The sequence below is a fragment of the Lithobates pipiens genome, unplaced genomic scaffold (assembly GCF_037356315.1).
Source record: "Lithobates pipiens isolate NorthernLeopardFrog02 unplaced genomic scaffold, aLitPip1_a1.2 Scaffold_19, whole genome shotgun sequence".
In the NCBI taxonomy this organism is placed as follows: Eukaryota; Metazoa; Chordata; class Amphibia; order Anura; family Ranidae; genus Lithobates; species Lithobates pipiens.
Genome location: NW_027507764.1, coordinates 226,252,015 through 226,268,259, shown reverse-complemented (window position 1 = coordinate 226,268,259; position 16,245 = coordinate 226,252,015). Strand labels below are relative to the sequence as shown.

The window sequence follows — 16,245 nt, the reverse complement described above, 5'->3', positions numbered from 1 at the left end:
GGGAAGCACAAAAAAAATAAATAAAAATAAATAAAAAAAAGTAAATTGGAGTCTGTTTAAGGCTGGATTCACACCTATGCATTTTTAGTGCTTTTTGCACTACAGAACTTTTTTCATAGGACACACACACACACTTAAGACCCCCTGGTATTTACTTATATCCCCAAAAAAATGTATAACATTTTTCATCAGTTTAGGCAGATACATATTCTACATCATTTTGGAAAACCCTCATACAAAACTTACAAGTCTGGTGCCCTGCAGGGGGGGCAGCGCCCATAATAGACTGGCACTGGCTGCTCCTGGTAGGGTTTTCACATGGAGTGGACTGTCAAGCAGATCTGCCTGCTCAGTGGGGGTTCTGTCTGCTGATCCCTGCTGAGCAGGCAGAGAGGTCCGTGTCAGCTCCACTGATGCAGAGTGGACAAGGACACAGCCTGCTCTTCTACATGGGGCGGTCGGATGGAAATGGACCGCTTGTCCATTTCCATCGGATGCCATCCAATGAGATCTGCTAGATGGAGGAATGGAATCCCTAGCCATCTTTTTTTTAATTTTCATGATTTGTTTTCTTCAATATTTTACAAAAACATGCTTTGTAAAAAGTATATCCATCCGTTTCTAGTGGACTGGACCAGATGCAGGTGGGTGTAAATGGACACATGTCCATTTACATCAGCCTCTCCATAGAAGCAATGGGTGGTCCAATTTGGCCTGCCTAAAAAACAGACCCGATTGGTGGGCTTGTGTGAAATGGTTTTAAGGCCTTGTTCACACAGGGCATACAGTGTACCTCAACAGGGACACAGGTGTTCCGTGCATCTCTGCAGGCAGTCCCATTGATGTCATTTGGGATGTAGCAACTGCATGGACAGAGCCGTTGCGTCCCATATTACATCCATATAGGTCCACATGCATGTCCCTGAGCTCACACTGCCTGTGTTTGGGGTCATGTACCCACACAGATGTCAGACTGGGAACAGCAGCTATGCCTGTGCAGCCATTGCACCCCAATTGACATAATGGGACTACATGAACACCTGTGCATCCCTGTGTGGGTAAACATGGCCCCCCATGGACTTTAGTATGCAAAATGTGAATGATGCTTTAGTAGCAATTTAGCAGGAATTTTGTAAGTTACGTTTTTTGTGCAATTTGATTTTAGTGAAAACCGCAATATGATGAACATTAGCGCAATTGTCGAGCCCAAAAAATAAATAAAGAAAAATAAATCAGTAGCACTATTTCACTCCCTTGCTGCCCAAGCCAATTTTCAGTGCTGTCGCACTTTGAATGACAATTGCTTTGTCATACAACACTGTACCCAAATTACACCAACTCTTCTCCACAAAGCTCTATTTTGGTGGTATTTGATCATCTGTGGTTCAGCTCCCGAGTGATACAGCAGGCACATGGCCCCCAGGCAGCTGGGAAGCCCAGGACGTCATGACGCCCACCCAGAACGGGAGATCCCTCCTGCAGAAGTCATATGATAGTGAGCGGGATGTGAAGTGGTTAAAATGTAGCGGCTCAGCAGGGATCAATCCCTGCCAAGCAAGGGGGGTCCATCAAAATGGACAGCCCCATGTGAAAGAGGCCTAAAGTCTTTAAAAAAAAAAAAAAAAAAAAAACACTACATGTTCTACTTGTTCTGATGCAGTAGATTTAGATTTTGCACAGAGAAGCCCGGATCCAACTCTTCTCGGGTCCCTGGCTGGAGCTCCTGGCCCCTCCCTCCTGAGTGCCCCCAAAGTAATGCTATGAGGGCACCTGTGCCGAGCTGCAGCTCCGTGTGTCCATTCAGACACAGCTGTGACCCAGCCCAGATCTCTCTCCCGACTGGTTAACCGACTGATCAACAGCCATGGGAGCCAAAAGCACCACTGCTGTGTCTCAGCCAATCAGGAGGGAGAGTCTTAGACATTGCTGGACAGAGATGGGGCTCAGGTAAGTATTGGGGGGGGCCTGGGGGAGATTTCTGCACACGGGTTTTTCAATCCTAATGCATAGAATTCTATGTGAAGGAGCCCTCAGGCTTACAGCCCCTCACACCAGTGCCAACAATGAATTGACAACTGTTCCTGGAAGCAATAGAGTGCTAAAATGATATCTACCTACGGTAATTCGTTTTCTTGTCATTCTACCTCAGCTAGGCTTTATGAAAAGTACAATGGAAGTAACCCCATAGAATGCAAAACACAATTTAGCTGTACTAGAAATAGACATGCCTCATATGGGGGGGGGGATAAAAAAAAAAAAAAAAAAAAAAAAAAAAAGTATAGCAACACACACACACACACACACACACACACACACACACGTGTTAGGTGGCAGTATATCACTGGCATATTTTTATTTGTATTTAGTACAAATATACTCACTGGGAATAAAGGACTCACTGTATTTGGTGATGTAAACTTTCAGAACACCATTTTTCCTAAGCATTTCCTCCACTGAATGAGGGGTAACATTGTAGCCCCACAGCAGCAGCCCCCCCCCCCCCCCCCTTCTGTCCTCCATGAGGTACCTAGCTGTGGTTGGGTTCTCCACTTGGGTTTCTATCTGCAGGTACAAAGGTGTTGCCAGGCAGAACTGACAAAGGGACAAGCGGTCTGAGGAAAAGTGCAGACTGTGGACCTGGCACTGGTCTGTTTTGGCGGGAAAATTACTCAATGAATGAGCTTATAGGCCAGTGATGGCAAACCTTGGCACCCCAGATGTTTTGGAACTACTTTTCCCATGATGCTCATGCATTCTGCAGTGTAGTGGAGCATCATGGGAAATGTAGTTCCCAAACATCTGGGGTGCCAAGGTTCACCATCACTGTTATAGGCATTTAAAGACTTCTGTTACTGCAGCCTTTTACCACTAGATTGGGGAGCATCCCTACCCTCCCATATGGACACAGTAGGTGAGCGAATCAGGTTTATAAATAGGGTTGCTGGTTTAAGCTAAGCAAAAATATAAAAAAAAATAAAAAAGTGGCAACATGTTCTGAAAGGCTGAACCATAAACCTACCTCAGTGTTGTCCCCTAGCTAGTTTAGCATAAATTGCATATAGGTCTGTTCAGAGCAGCGCACCAGTTCACACTAATTGCACTGGAACATTGCTTCTGCACAGGAACACGCTACAGTCTGCAGACATGTGCCATTAATTCTTAATGGCATCCCTATGTATACCATGGGTGCATTCAAGGCCACCAAAATGCATAGTAAACGCACCAGGTCATTTGTTTTGGCTGCGATTTTAAAAGCTATACCTGCTGTACATTTTGCACATCCCTGTGCAGTCAGCATTGTTAAAATGAATGGCTGCTGAAAACACATGGGAAAGCACAAAAAATGCATGCACTCAGATGCACCAAGATGGCATAAACCAGCATGCAGCCAGGGTTGCCAAAAAAATAAAGGCCTCCTGTATGCAGCATGGTGCCAGTGCCTCTGCACGAATCTTTAGGGGCCCACACAAGTAGCACTCTAATGGCCCATACATACAATCAGAAAATCTGACAAATACAGTGCTATGCGATAATCGGATTATTAACAGAGCTTTCAAGAGCCAAACATGACAGTTCATCCAATTTCTCATATGATACCAGCTAGTACAATTTTCATTTAATCAGCCTGAAAAATACAATACAAATACAATACAACACAAGACATCACTTCTGTTTTAGTCGGCCCTACAAGATTTTTCTTAATTTTATTAAACTCTTCAGGTTCGATCAACTAGCATTCAAAAAATAAAAAAAAGTCTGTCCGATTTTTGGATCCCATGTATGGAGCATAAGGCTGCATTTACACTACTGCTTTTTGAATCGCTGGCAGATTAGTCGCGATTTCAAGGCAGCTACATGTGAATGACAAATCGCATTACTCCCATTTGAGCTGCCATTCATTTGAATGACACCTGAAAATGCAGTGCAGGTCTGCCACACGATAAAATTGTGCTGCAATCACAGCAACCCGCCATACGTGAAGAACATCACCCAAAAGTAGCTCTTGAATCCTTGGGTGACAGGCTTCATGCAATGCGGGTTGCCGCGATTAACAGGAGTGATTCAAATGAATGGCACCTCAAATGGGAGTCCTGCGATTATTCACACACCAGCGCTTTAAAAAATTGCGGGCAGAATTGTGGCAAATCTGCCCATGATTCAAAACAGTGAAGTGTGAATGCAGCCCAAGATCCTATATGATCAGCAGTACAACATTGGCTACAAGTCATTCAGGAGGGGGACATAGTTGCTAATTATAACACATAATATATACACCCACACAAGCCAGCCAAGCATCTGATTCACTTAAGGCCCCTTTCACACTACTGCGATTTCAAAGTTGTGCAATTTTGCCACAATTTCAGGGAATGCCTGTGTAACTTGCATCAAAGTCAGACCAAAGTAGTACAGGGACTACTTTGAAGTCAGTGTGACTTTAAGTTACAGATATGAATGGTACTCATTGGAAATCATGGGGTACGACTTGTCCTGTGACTTTGCAGTCCCAAGTTGCAGGGCAAGTCAAGGCCCGTACACACGTTAGGATTGTCCGACAAATCTTGGATGTGAGCTTGTCGGAAAGTCCGACTGTGTATACTTCATAGAACATTTGTTCTCAAGCATTTGGCAGAAATTCTGACAGCAGGTTCTCAAATTTACCAACAAGACTTGTCAGAAATTCCGACACAAAAGTCCACGCATGCTCGGAATCAAGCAGAAGTGCCGCACTGGCTATTAGACTTCATTTTTCTCAGCTCATCGTACATGTTGCACGTCACCGCGTTCTTGACGTTAAGAATTTCCGACAACATTTGTGCCACCGTGTGTATGCAAGACAAGTTTGAGCCAACATCTTCAGAAAAAAAAAAAAAACATGATTTTTGTTGTCAGAAAATCAGAATCGTGTGCACATAGGCCAACACTTGCTGCAACTGCAGCAGTGCATACATGTTATTTGTGGCTATGCATTCTAAATCTATATTATACAGGATTTATATAGCACTGACAGTTTACACAGTGCTTAATATTAGGGCAGACAGTACAATTACAATTCAATACAGGGGAAATATCTACTTACCGTATATACTCGAGTATAAGCCGAGATTTTCAGCCTCTTTTTTTGAGGCTGAAAGTGCCCCCTCGGCTTATACTCGAGTCACCGCTGTCTGACTGCTCGATCAGCGTATCGAGCAGACAGACAGCGGACATTCTAAAATTCAAAAGCCGCGCCTCCGCCTTCGCCTGTGATAGGCGGAACACTGAATTTCCCAGCAGTCAGTGTTCCGCCTATCACGGACATCCGCTCATCCTCGTACTACGGACGAGGATGAGACGATGTCCATGATAGGCGGAACACAGGCTGCTGGGAAATTCAGTGTTCCGCCTATCACAGGCGAAGGCGCGGCTTTTGAATTTTAGAATGGCCGCCGAGAAGAGCGGCGATCCTGGAAGGACGGAGGAGGCTCGGGACGGCGGCTCGGGACGGCGGCTCGGGACGGAGGCTCGGGACGGAGGCTCGGGACGGAGGCTCGGGACGGAGGCTCGGGACGGAGGTAGGCTGGACACACACACACAGGGATGGATGGATGGACACACACAGGGATGGATGGATGGATGGACGGACACACACACAGGGATGGATGGACGGACACACACACACAGGGATGGACGGACGGACACACACACACAGGGATGGACGGACGGACACACACACACAGGGATGGACGGACGGACACACACACACAGGGATGGACGGACGGACACACACACACAGGGATGGACGGACGGACACACACACACAGGGATGGACGGACGGACACACACACACAGGGATGGACGGACGGACACACACACACAGGGATGGACGGACGGACACACACACACAGGGATGGACGGACGGACACACACACACAGGGATGGACGGACGGACACACACACACAGGGATGGACGGACGGACACACACACACAGGGATGGACGGACGGACACACACACACAGGGATGGACGGACGGACACACACACACAGGGATGGACGGACGGACACACACACACAGGGATGGACGGACGGACACACACACACAGGGATGGACGGACGGACACACACACACACAGGGATGGACGGACGGACACACACACACACAGGGATGGACGGACGGACACACACACACACAGGGATGGACGGACGGACACACACACACAGGGATGGACGGACGGACACACACACACAGGGATGGACGGACACACAGGGATGGACAGCCATGTCTCACCCTCGGCTTATACACGAGTCAATAAGTTTTCCAGTTTTTTGGGGGTAAATTGGGGGCCTCGGCTTATATTCGGGTCGGCCTATACTCGAGTATATACGGTATACACACACACACAAAACATATGCATTGCAATAAAGAGGCATCAAAGTAGGTTGAGTGTTTAGCCTTTAATTTTACTTCATCCCCAGTTAGGGGCCACAGCATTGTTGGGGGGTTTAGGGAATGCATTTGCACGTTACAAAACAACCTGTTGTGCATAGAGTTGCTAAGGGAAGCCATTGGAGGTTTTTTATGAAGTGCAAACGACAAGTGCAAACGACAAGTGCAAACGACAAGTGCAAACGACAAGTGCAAACTGCACTTGGACATGCTGTAGATCTGAGGGGGACATGCAAGGAAAATAAACAGTTTAGCTTGCACGTGATTGAATGATAAAATCAGCAGAGCTTCCCCTCATTTCACATCTACTACACTTCCAAGTGCACTTGTAGTGCAAAGTGGATTTGCCTTTCATAAATAACCTTCATGGTTTCTATAATAAGCCATGAATAAAGACCTTTAATTACAATGCACAAAGCTCCCACCATCCACACATCGGTCACTTTCACTAGGTTCCATTCACACTTATACGACTCGACTTTGGATGGATGCGACTTGTCCCTCTGCAAAGTCAGACCCACTATTGCATGTAAAACATTCAGGTATGACTTTCATGCAGCTTTTTAGGGTTAACATTCAAAGTCCAAGGACCTTAAGTTACATGAAAGTTGAGCCAAAGTAGTACATGAACTGCTTTGAAGTCGCTGTGACTTCAAGTCACACTTATGAATGGTTATTGGAAAACATGGGGTACAACTTTTCCAGCAACTGATGTCCAAATTCACACAAGTGTGAATGGGGAGTAATTGTAGAGACAGGACTGGATGGCAAATAAATACCTGTGTTACAATGTGAACAGAACGTGTATTACAGTTCAGAATATAATGGAGCCAAATATATTCGAACCCTTAGAAAAATCTTACTGGCTCATATGGAAGGTAAACTATTCTTTTGACTACAGTTAGCATCTATTAGGTCACTTTCACACCAAGGTGCTTTTTTCAGGTGTTTTAGTACTAAAACCAGCACCTGTAAAGTCTCTCAAGCCACCCCAGTGTGAAAGCCCATGTAATTTCACACTGGGGTGATGCACTTGCAGGATGGGGAAAACAGTCCCGTAAGCAGCATCTTTGGGGTGGTGCAGAGTGTATACACCGCTCCCAAAACACCATGCCCATTGAATTCAATAGTCAGCGGCGCTTTGTTCCTCATTAACCTCCTTTGGGGTTAAAAGCACCCCACTACCACCAGTCAAGCGCTGCTAAAACAAGCAGCGCTTTATCACTGGGCGCTGCTCAGTGTGAAAGTGGCCTTAGACCAGCCTTTCTCAACACAGAGGAACCCTTGAAATAGTTCTCTGGTCTCAGGGAACCCCTGCTAAAAAATAGAAATCTACAACGCATGATACATTAGTGTGATGGTCAATGGGAAGAATGCTCCTCACACTTGTGGTCATTGGGAATAATTACCTCCTTACAGATGGCTAAAAAGATCAATGGTGTGAGTGGGAACTTATCTGAGAGGTAGAAATGACCCAATACTGAAGGAACCCCTAGAAACCTCTGGAGGAACCCTGGTTGAGAATCACTGCCTTAGACACTTCCAAGCACTGGCTTCAACCCAATATACATTACATACATGCTGTGGATTCAGGTTTAATACACTTTCCCACCTTCTAAAAATAAATATGTACAGTCTACCATGCTTGCTATAGCACAGTGGTTCTCAACTCCAGTCCATAAATCCCCACAACAGGTCATATTTGAGAAAGTCACTCAGGTGAAACAGCTGTGATAATTCCCAAGCTGAAATTGCTAAAGCTGCACACACACTTTATCCAGCTTGTGGGCTGAACAAACAAAAACAAACAAACAAACACAGGATTCCTTCATCCACACTATACAGCATGTGGATGGGCTAAACTTCTGCATCCATTATATTCTGACAGCCAACACTGACAGCTGTCACAGTGGCTGCATCGAATTGCAGCTGCTGTTTGCCCAACAGGGGCGTTGCTAGGGGGTGGCTATAGGCGTGAATGACAATCTCTCACCATCTGCCACAAATCAGCACTTCCTCCCTTACAGCACAGTGGAGGTCATGGGCTTCCTGCCACTTCGCCGCAAAGGCTGACAGTGGCGCATACACTCTACAGGCCCAGCGCATCCTACTGGAACAAAGGGGGGGGGGTGGGAACATCATTCCGGCTTAGTGCCGGAGTCAGCGATACCAGAAGAAACGTAGAGGGAACATGCCGGCTCCCTCAGCAGTGACAACGCATGCTGCGGGAGCTTCATTCTAAGGCAGGGATATGCAATTAGTGGACCTTCAGCTGTTGCAGAACTACAAGTCCCATGAAGCATAGCAAGAGGGACAGCCACAAGCATGACACCCAGAGGCATGATAGTACGTGTAGTTTTGCAACAGCTGGAAGCCTGCTAATTGCATATCTGTTCTGAGGCAAGCATTTCATAATGTGCTAGTATGCAATGCATACTAGCATATGCTGCCATTGTCTTGCAGGGTATATTCCAGCGGTTTAATACCGCTTTAAAGACTTAAGCAACAAGTGTCAGGTTAAAAAAATAAAAATAAATCTGTATCCTTTGCTAGAAAATTTTCTTAGAACCCCCAAACATTTTTAGCAGAGATCCTAGAGAATAAAGTGGTGGCCATTGAAATATGTTCTCACACTATTTGCGCAGCGGTCCCAAGTTTTTTTTTTTTGTTTTTTTTTTTTGGGGGGGGGGGGGATGTGAAAAATCCACCTTGATAGTGGCGTACGATCAGATGTGCTGTCAGGTGGAGATTCTGCCATCCATGCCTTTTAGCATGGATGAGGCAATTGACAGCCTGTTCAATGAGGAGAATTTACTATGGCAGCCCATACTTGAGTAAAGTATGGGCTGACATAAGCAGCAAATTGACAGAAAAATATAATATAAATATAATATAGTATAGTATAATCCCATCAAGAGAGGAAAAAAAAATTGCCTATTTTTTTGGAAACCTTCACAGAAGAGATGGGTACATAATTCATGTGTACATTTCCTAAAAAAATAAAAAGCTAAAATAAAAAATAGTACAACCATCAAGAAGATGGGCACATTTTTTATGTACTCTTCTGTGAATGTTTCTTTAATAAAACTAAAGAAATAGAGACCAATATAATGCAATAAAAACGGTTTTGTTTGAAAATTTGTCATTACACGACGGCAATATAGTTTGCTCTCATAACCGTGTATGCGATTTTATAAAAATGCATTTAAACAATTTTGCGACTGGCGTATGGCTAGCATAGCCAGGGAAGGTCTCCCCGAACGAGTGTCAGCTGGGAGTAGACTTGTAAAGCAGCTTTAATTTGAATTACCTGTACCAAAAAAGTAAAGGAATCCTGGAAAACATGATCCAGTAGCCCAAAATGGACTAGCGCCAAGAAACACCGCGTTTAGCATAAAGCTGATCAGGCGACACGAAGATCATTTAAAATGAAAAGCCCTCTTTCCATGCAACAAGCAAGACACGTTTGTTTTGAGCCTCTCCTTTCACGTGGGTTTGTATTTTTCATCGTATCGACTCACTGCTGCCAGTACCCTCCTCTCACTCCTCCCCTCTCCAGGGGTGCTGGAGAATACTTGCCAATTGGCACAGTCACTGAATTTGCTTAAAATAAACCAGTCGGTAAGATCTAGGAGACTCCCATTTGTTTTCCTTCCCCACCCTATTAAAATTCTGATGGGGGGGGAAAAAAAAAAAAAAAAAAAAAAGTCCTGAGAGTCCCAGCCCACATCTGAACTGAAGGGTGGGAGGCAAGAGTAGCATGAAAGGGGAGTTGGTGGATTATTCGTACCATGGGCCTCTAGTTCTAAATTCACACCCTCCCCAGTGTTTAATGGGATCATACACAAAAGGTCACAGTATGCGGGCATTGTGCCTGCGACTGACATGGGTGCTTGGGGTACCCCCCCTTCTAAAGTCCATTCAGAACTCTAAGGAAAGGGGGTTCCATTTTCAAAATGTACAAATTAAACACAAAAGCATCACTGGCAGTCTCAATTGTTAGGTTGGAAGTGCACCAATGCAGCTACAATCCCTTTAAGTATGGTTCTTAGAAACATTCCTGATGGATTGGGAATAGAGTTTGAGCCCCAGTTCACACTGGTGTGATGCGGGAGATGCGATTCCGGTGCGTTTCCCACATCACATAGTAATCGCACTGTGTTCATGTGATTTGCTGCAGGTGTCAGTGCAAAAAGTCGACGACACCCCAAAAAGCAGCTCACAAAATGCAGTGCATTTGCCTAAATCAGTCGCATAGGTATGAGCCCCCATGGTATCCAGTCCAAAAAAGCCAAATAAAAAGCTGCCCACACCTCCCCCCATGCAGATGTGGCACAACTTGAGCCATTGAAAATGAATGGACTCAAAATTGCACTGCACAGGAATGCGGTACGATTCACAAGCGATGCAATAGTATTAAGCCAGGCTGAAACCGATCTCATGCAGGAAATGCATTTTACACATGTAATTATGGCAGACAATATGGAAACAATGTTCCCCATAGAGGGAAGTGTGTAAATCTACTTGTCTGCTACCGAGTTAGGACCCTGACGGGAGGACATCACAGGACCACCTTGTGGGGACCTGCAGAGCCAACACTGATTTGCTACAACTGAAGCACAGAACTTTTATGAACCCCCCCCATTCTGCCCTTGGAACCCCCCAGAGTTGGTGGGTCAGTCCCTTCCACAAGAAGAGTGTAAACAAGTGAACTTCACTCTCCCCCTCTTCTCTGGTGACACAGTCAAAGCCTGAGCTCCCTCCTCCTCCTCCCCATTCCTCAGGCTCACATTGCAGATGAGGAGAGGGGGAGTGGGCAGCTCCGGGAATTTAAACCAAGACTGCTTGTGTTACAAGTAGCAAGAAGAACACATGTTGCTACACAAGCCTTAGCGCAATAATGTGAGCGGTGTGATCAGGAGCCTCCTGGATCATCTACTGCCTGGACCTCACACGTGGGGAAGATTAGTCCAGGCAGGAGGGTGTCCTCGCCATCCTCACCATCTGCTGATCGGCAAGGGGGGGATCCTTAATAAAAAAAAAAAATCAAAGATCATGAGTTGGCAGATTTGGGGGTGAGCCGCTATGTAGGGGAGATCCCCATACCAGGGTAGACAGATGTCACATGAAGTTGTGAGCAGATTGGTGAAATAAGTGGGGGATCCGGATGACATGAGTGAGGAGGGGGGCAGAGTACGTGTGTGTGTGTGTGTGTGTGTGTATATATAGAGTACTGGTGAGGGTGAGGGGGGGGGGGGGGGGTTGAGTGTGTGTGTGTGTGTGTGTCAGGGTACTGGTGTGTGGGGGGGGGGGGCGGCAGAGTGCTGGTGTGTGTGTGTGGGGGCAGAGTGCTGGTGTGTGTGTGTGTGTGTGTGTGGAGTACTGGTGAGGGGGGGCAGTGTGTGTGGGGGGGGGGGTAGAGTGAGCCCAGCACGTCCCATTTGTCTGCAAAGCCTGCACTGGCCTATGCAGGGAATCACTGGAGCGCAAGGAAACTCCACCACGAGTGATGAGTAGTTTGGCTTTGGAAAGTCTTCTCTCTCTCTCTCTCTCTCCAGCTCATCCCCCCTCCTTTTCCTCTTTGACACCCCAATAATGATCACGCCTGGCTCAGCCCCAACAATCCAGTGTCCAGCTCCCAGTACCTGCAAGGTGTCCAATGGGCCCGGGGTGTCCAATATTCCCAGAAGGCGATCGGCTACTTCTCCTCTACTTCCAGGCACTTTGTGTTACCTTCTCTCACTCAGATCCACTTAGTCCCAGAAAAGATCCATTAATCCTCGTAGAAGGGCGGTGTGCGGAGAGGCTGGCAGTGCAGTGATGGGGAGGAGAGGTTGGTTTGTATCCTGTGCACTCAGCGGTTCTGTCTATGGATTCCTGCGGCTCTTCTCCTTCTACACTCAGCTGACTCCTGTGCTCAGGATGCAATGCTGCTGCCGCCTCCCCCTGCGCTCAGCCCCAGGCCTTTTAAACCCTCCCCTCTCACAGCTCACTACTAAATCGGGAGCGAGCACAAGGGGGTGGGCACGTCACAGTGCACAGTACAGGAAGGGCAGACAAGAGGGCTGCCAGCACGAGGACAGCCCCCCTAATACTAGTACACATGATGATGGGGGGGGGACACCGGACAGACTGACACGGGCAGCACGTCACAACGGTGTGCAGAGGAGGAGACAGCACGAGCCACACAAGTAAACACAACTTATCATTGACAGCTGGGTGACAAGTCATTATAACTGAGTAGTGGCAACTCCCAAACTTTAAAGTGACGCAGGGATAGAATAACAGAATTGACATTCCTTACTTCTACTGTTATCTGTCTCCACCCCTTGTAATGACAGATGACAGCACATCTTTAACCCCGTAATGACCACAAGATTTTCCCCCTTAATGACCAGGCCATTTTTTGCAATTCGGCATTGACAATTGTGCGGTCATGCAACATTGTGCCCAAATAAAATCGACGCCCTCCCTCCACACACACACAAATAGAGATTTATTTTGGTGGTATTTGATCACCTCTGCGGTTTTTATTTTTTGCGCCACTGTCACGGAGCTCAGGACCAGGTCCCGAGTGCGCCGCCAACGGCTGGGCTCTTAAAGGGGAACGTACCTGTACATGCTTATGCCCAGCCGTGCCTTTCTGCCGACGTATATCAGCGTGAGACGGTCCTTAAGTGGTTATTTGACAATCGTGCGGTCGTGCGAAGTTGTACCCAAACAAAATTTATGACCCCCCCCCCCCCCCCCACACACACACAAATAGAGCTTTCTTTTGGTGGTATTTGATCACCTCTGCGGTTTTTAAATTTTGCGCTATAAACAAAACAAGAGAAAACAATATTTTTTTGCTTTAACCACTTAAGCCTATTTTGCAGCTAAAGGACCAGGCCCCTTTTTGCAATTTGGCACTGCGTCGCTTTAACTGACAATTGTGCAGTCGTGCCATGTGGCTCCCAAACAAAATTGGCATCCTATTTTTCCCACAAATAGAGCTTTCGTTTGGTGGCATTTGATCCCCTCTGCGGTTTTTATTTTTTGCACTATAAACAAAAATAGAGCGACAATTTTGAGAAAAATGCTATATTTTTCCTCAGTTTAGGCCAATACGCATTCTTCTACATATTATTGGTAAAAAAAACCGCAATAATCCTTTATTGATTGGTTTGCGCAAAAGTTATAGCGTCTACAAAATAAGGGATAGTTTTATGGCATTTTTATTAATAATTTTTTTTTTTACTAGTAATGGCGGCGATCAGCGATTTTTATTGTGACTGCGTCATTATGGCGGACACGTTGGCCAATTTTGACACATTTTTGGGACCGTTGTCATTAATACAGCAATCAGTGAGATTAAAAATGCATTGATTATTGTAAAAATGTCACTGGCAGTGAAGGGATTAACAATAGGGGGCAGTGTAGGGGTTAAGTGTGACCTAGGGGGCGTGGCTTGGCGTGTGACGTCACTGATCGTCGTTCCCTATGACAGGGAACAGACGATCAGTGAGGGGCTCACTAGAAAGTACGGGGAGAGGTTTCTTTACTTCAGATCTCTGACCCGATCGCAGCGATTGGGTCTCAATAAGCTTCAATATTACCACAATACACATATTTATTGAGAATACCATACATTAAAGGGTTCCAGCATTATTGTTAAGTTATTGATTAGCAAGTAGGGATGAGCTTCGTGTTCGAGTCGAACATACGTTCGACTCGAACATCGGCTTTTCGCCCGTTTGGCGAATACCGAACGTTATGGGCCGCTCGCCCCAAATTCGTGTGGCACTCACGGCCCACAATGCACTGCGCCATCGCAGTGCATTGCTGGCTCATGATTGGCCAAGCATGCGCTGTGACCCCGCATGCTTGGCCAATCACAGCGCCGGCAGCGAGGAGAGCCATGATTGGCCACAGGCAGGATGCCTGTGGCCAATCATAGCTCAGGCTGTGTAGTACACGCCCCACACTATATAAGGCCGCCAGCGCGGCGGCCTTGTGTAGTGTGTTGGCGTCTGTAGAAGTTAGTGGGTGTTCTGTGTACCTTCAACACAGTATACACCGTTCGTTATCGGCCGATTTTGCGTTCTTGCTCTTCGGTAGTGGTTGTTGTCTGCGTGCCCTGACCGCAGTATACACCATTATATCCACCTATATACCGTATTTATCGGCGTATAACACGCACTTTTTTCCCCTTAAAAGCAGGGGAAAATCGTGGGTGCGTGTTATACGCCGATCCCCCGAAAATTCTGAGCCTCTGGGCGGCTTTCAGCTGTCTTCGGCTCTTCAAGGCAACTTTCGGCCACCTTCGGCCATTATCGGCGGCTTTCGGCCATCTTTGGCCATTCTCGGCAGCTTTCGGCCGTTCTCGGCAGCTTTCGCCCGCCTTCGGCTCTTCTCAGCAGCCTTCGGCCGTTCTTGGCAGCTTTTGTCCTCCTTCGGCTCTTCTCGGCGGCTGAAAGCTAGCGAGAAGAGCCGAAGGCCCGCCGAGAACTACCGCACGCCACCGAGATACACATCCGGCTCTGTACCTCGGCGGCGGCATTTAAAAAAAATTAAAAACAAATAGCGAATAAAATAGACAAGGCTGCAATGGGGGACAAGGCTGCATAAGGCTGCAATGGGGGACAAGACTGCAATGGTGGACAAGGCTGCATAAGGCTGCAATGGTGGACAAGGCTGCATAAGGCTGCAATGGTGGATAAGGCTGCAATGGTGGACAACGCTGCAGATAACACTGATGGGCATATAAATGTAAGTTTTTTTTTTTCCCCCTTAAACTTCCCTCCTAAAAGTTTTTTTCCTTAAAATTCCCTCCTAAACTTGGGGTGCGTGTTATACGCCGGCGCGTGTTATACGCCGATAAATACGGTAGCTAGCTATCTTGCTCTTTTTTAATAGAGCTTGCAGGCAGTTGTAGGACATTGTGCGTGCTGTCTGCGGGACCTGACCGCAGTATACACCGTTATATCCACCTATATAGCTAGCTATATTGCTCTTTTTAAATAGAGCTTGCAGTCAGTTGTAGGAGATTGTGCGTGCTGTCTGCGTGCCCTGACCGCAGTATACACCTATATAGCTAGCTATCTTGCTCTTTTTAAATAGAGCTTGCAGTCAGTTGTAGGAGATTGTGTGTGCTGTCTGCGCCCTGACCGCAGTATACACCGTTATATCCACCTATATAGCTAGCTATATTGCTCTTTTTTAATAGAGCTTGCAGTCAGTTGTAGGAGATTGTGCGTGCTGTCTGTGTGCCCTGACCGCAGTGTACACCGTTATATCCACCTACATAGCTAGCTATCTTGCTCTTTTTAAATAGAGCTTGCAGTCAGTTGTAGGAGATTGTGCGTGCTGTCTGCGTGCCCTGACCGCAGTATACACCACTATATCCACCTATATAGATAGCTATCTTGCTCTTTTTAAAAAGAGCTTGCAGTCAGTTATAGGAGATTGTGCGTGCTGTCTGCGTGCCCTGACCGCAGTATACACCGTTATATCCACCTATATAGCTAGCTATATTGCTCTTTTTTAATAGAGCTTGCAGTCAGTTGTAGGAGATTCTGCGTGCCCTGACCGCAGTATACACCGCTATATCCACCTATATAGCTAGCTATCTTGCTCTTTTTAAATAGAGCTTGCAGTCAGTTGTAGGAGATTGTGCATGCTGTCAGCGCGCCCTGACCGCAGTGTACACCGTTATATCCACCTATATAGCTAGTTATATTGCTCTTTTTTAATAGAGCTTGCAGTCAGTTTTAGGAGATTGTGCGTGCTGTCTGCGTGCCCTGACCGCAGTATACACCGTTCTATCCACCTACATATC

The 16,245-nt window shown here is 46.5% G+C and overlaps 1 protein-coding gene across 2 annotated transcripts in view; it reads right to left on the bottom strand.

Annotated features, from left to right (window-relative positions):
• Positions 1–12,564, bottom strand: part of GRB10 (growth factor receptor bound protein 10) — a 313,951-nt gene extending 301,387 nt beyond the window's left edge. For both annotated transcript variants that reach the window (XM_077491758.1, XM_077491759.1), the window contains exon 1: positions 12,071–12,564. The gene's annotated coding sequence lies outside the window, so the exon portion shown is untranslated. The remainder of the gene's footprint in view (positions 1–12,070) is intronic.
• Between the last annotated feature and the right edge of the window lie 3,681 nt (positions 12,565–16,245).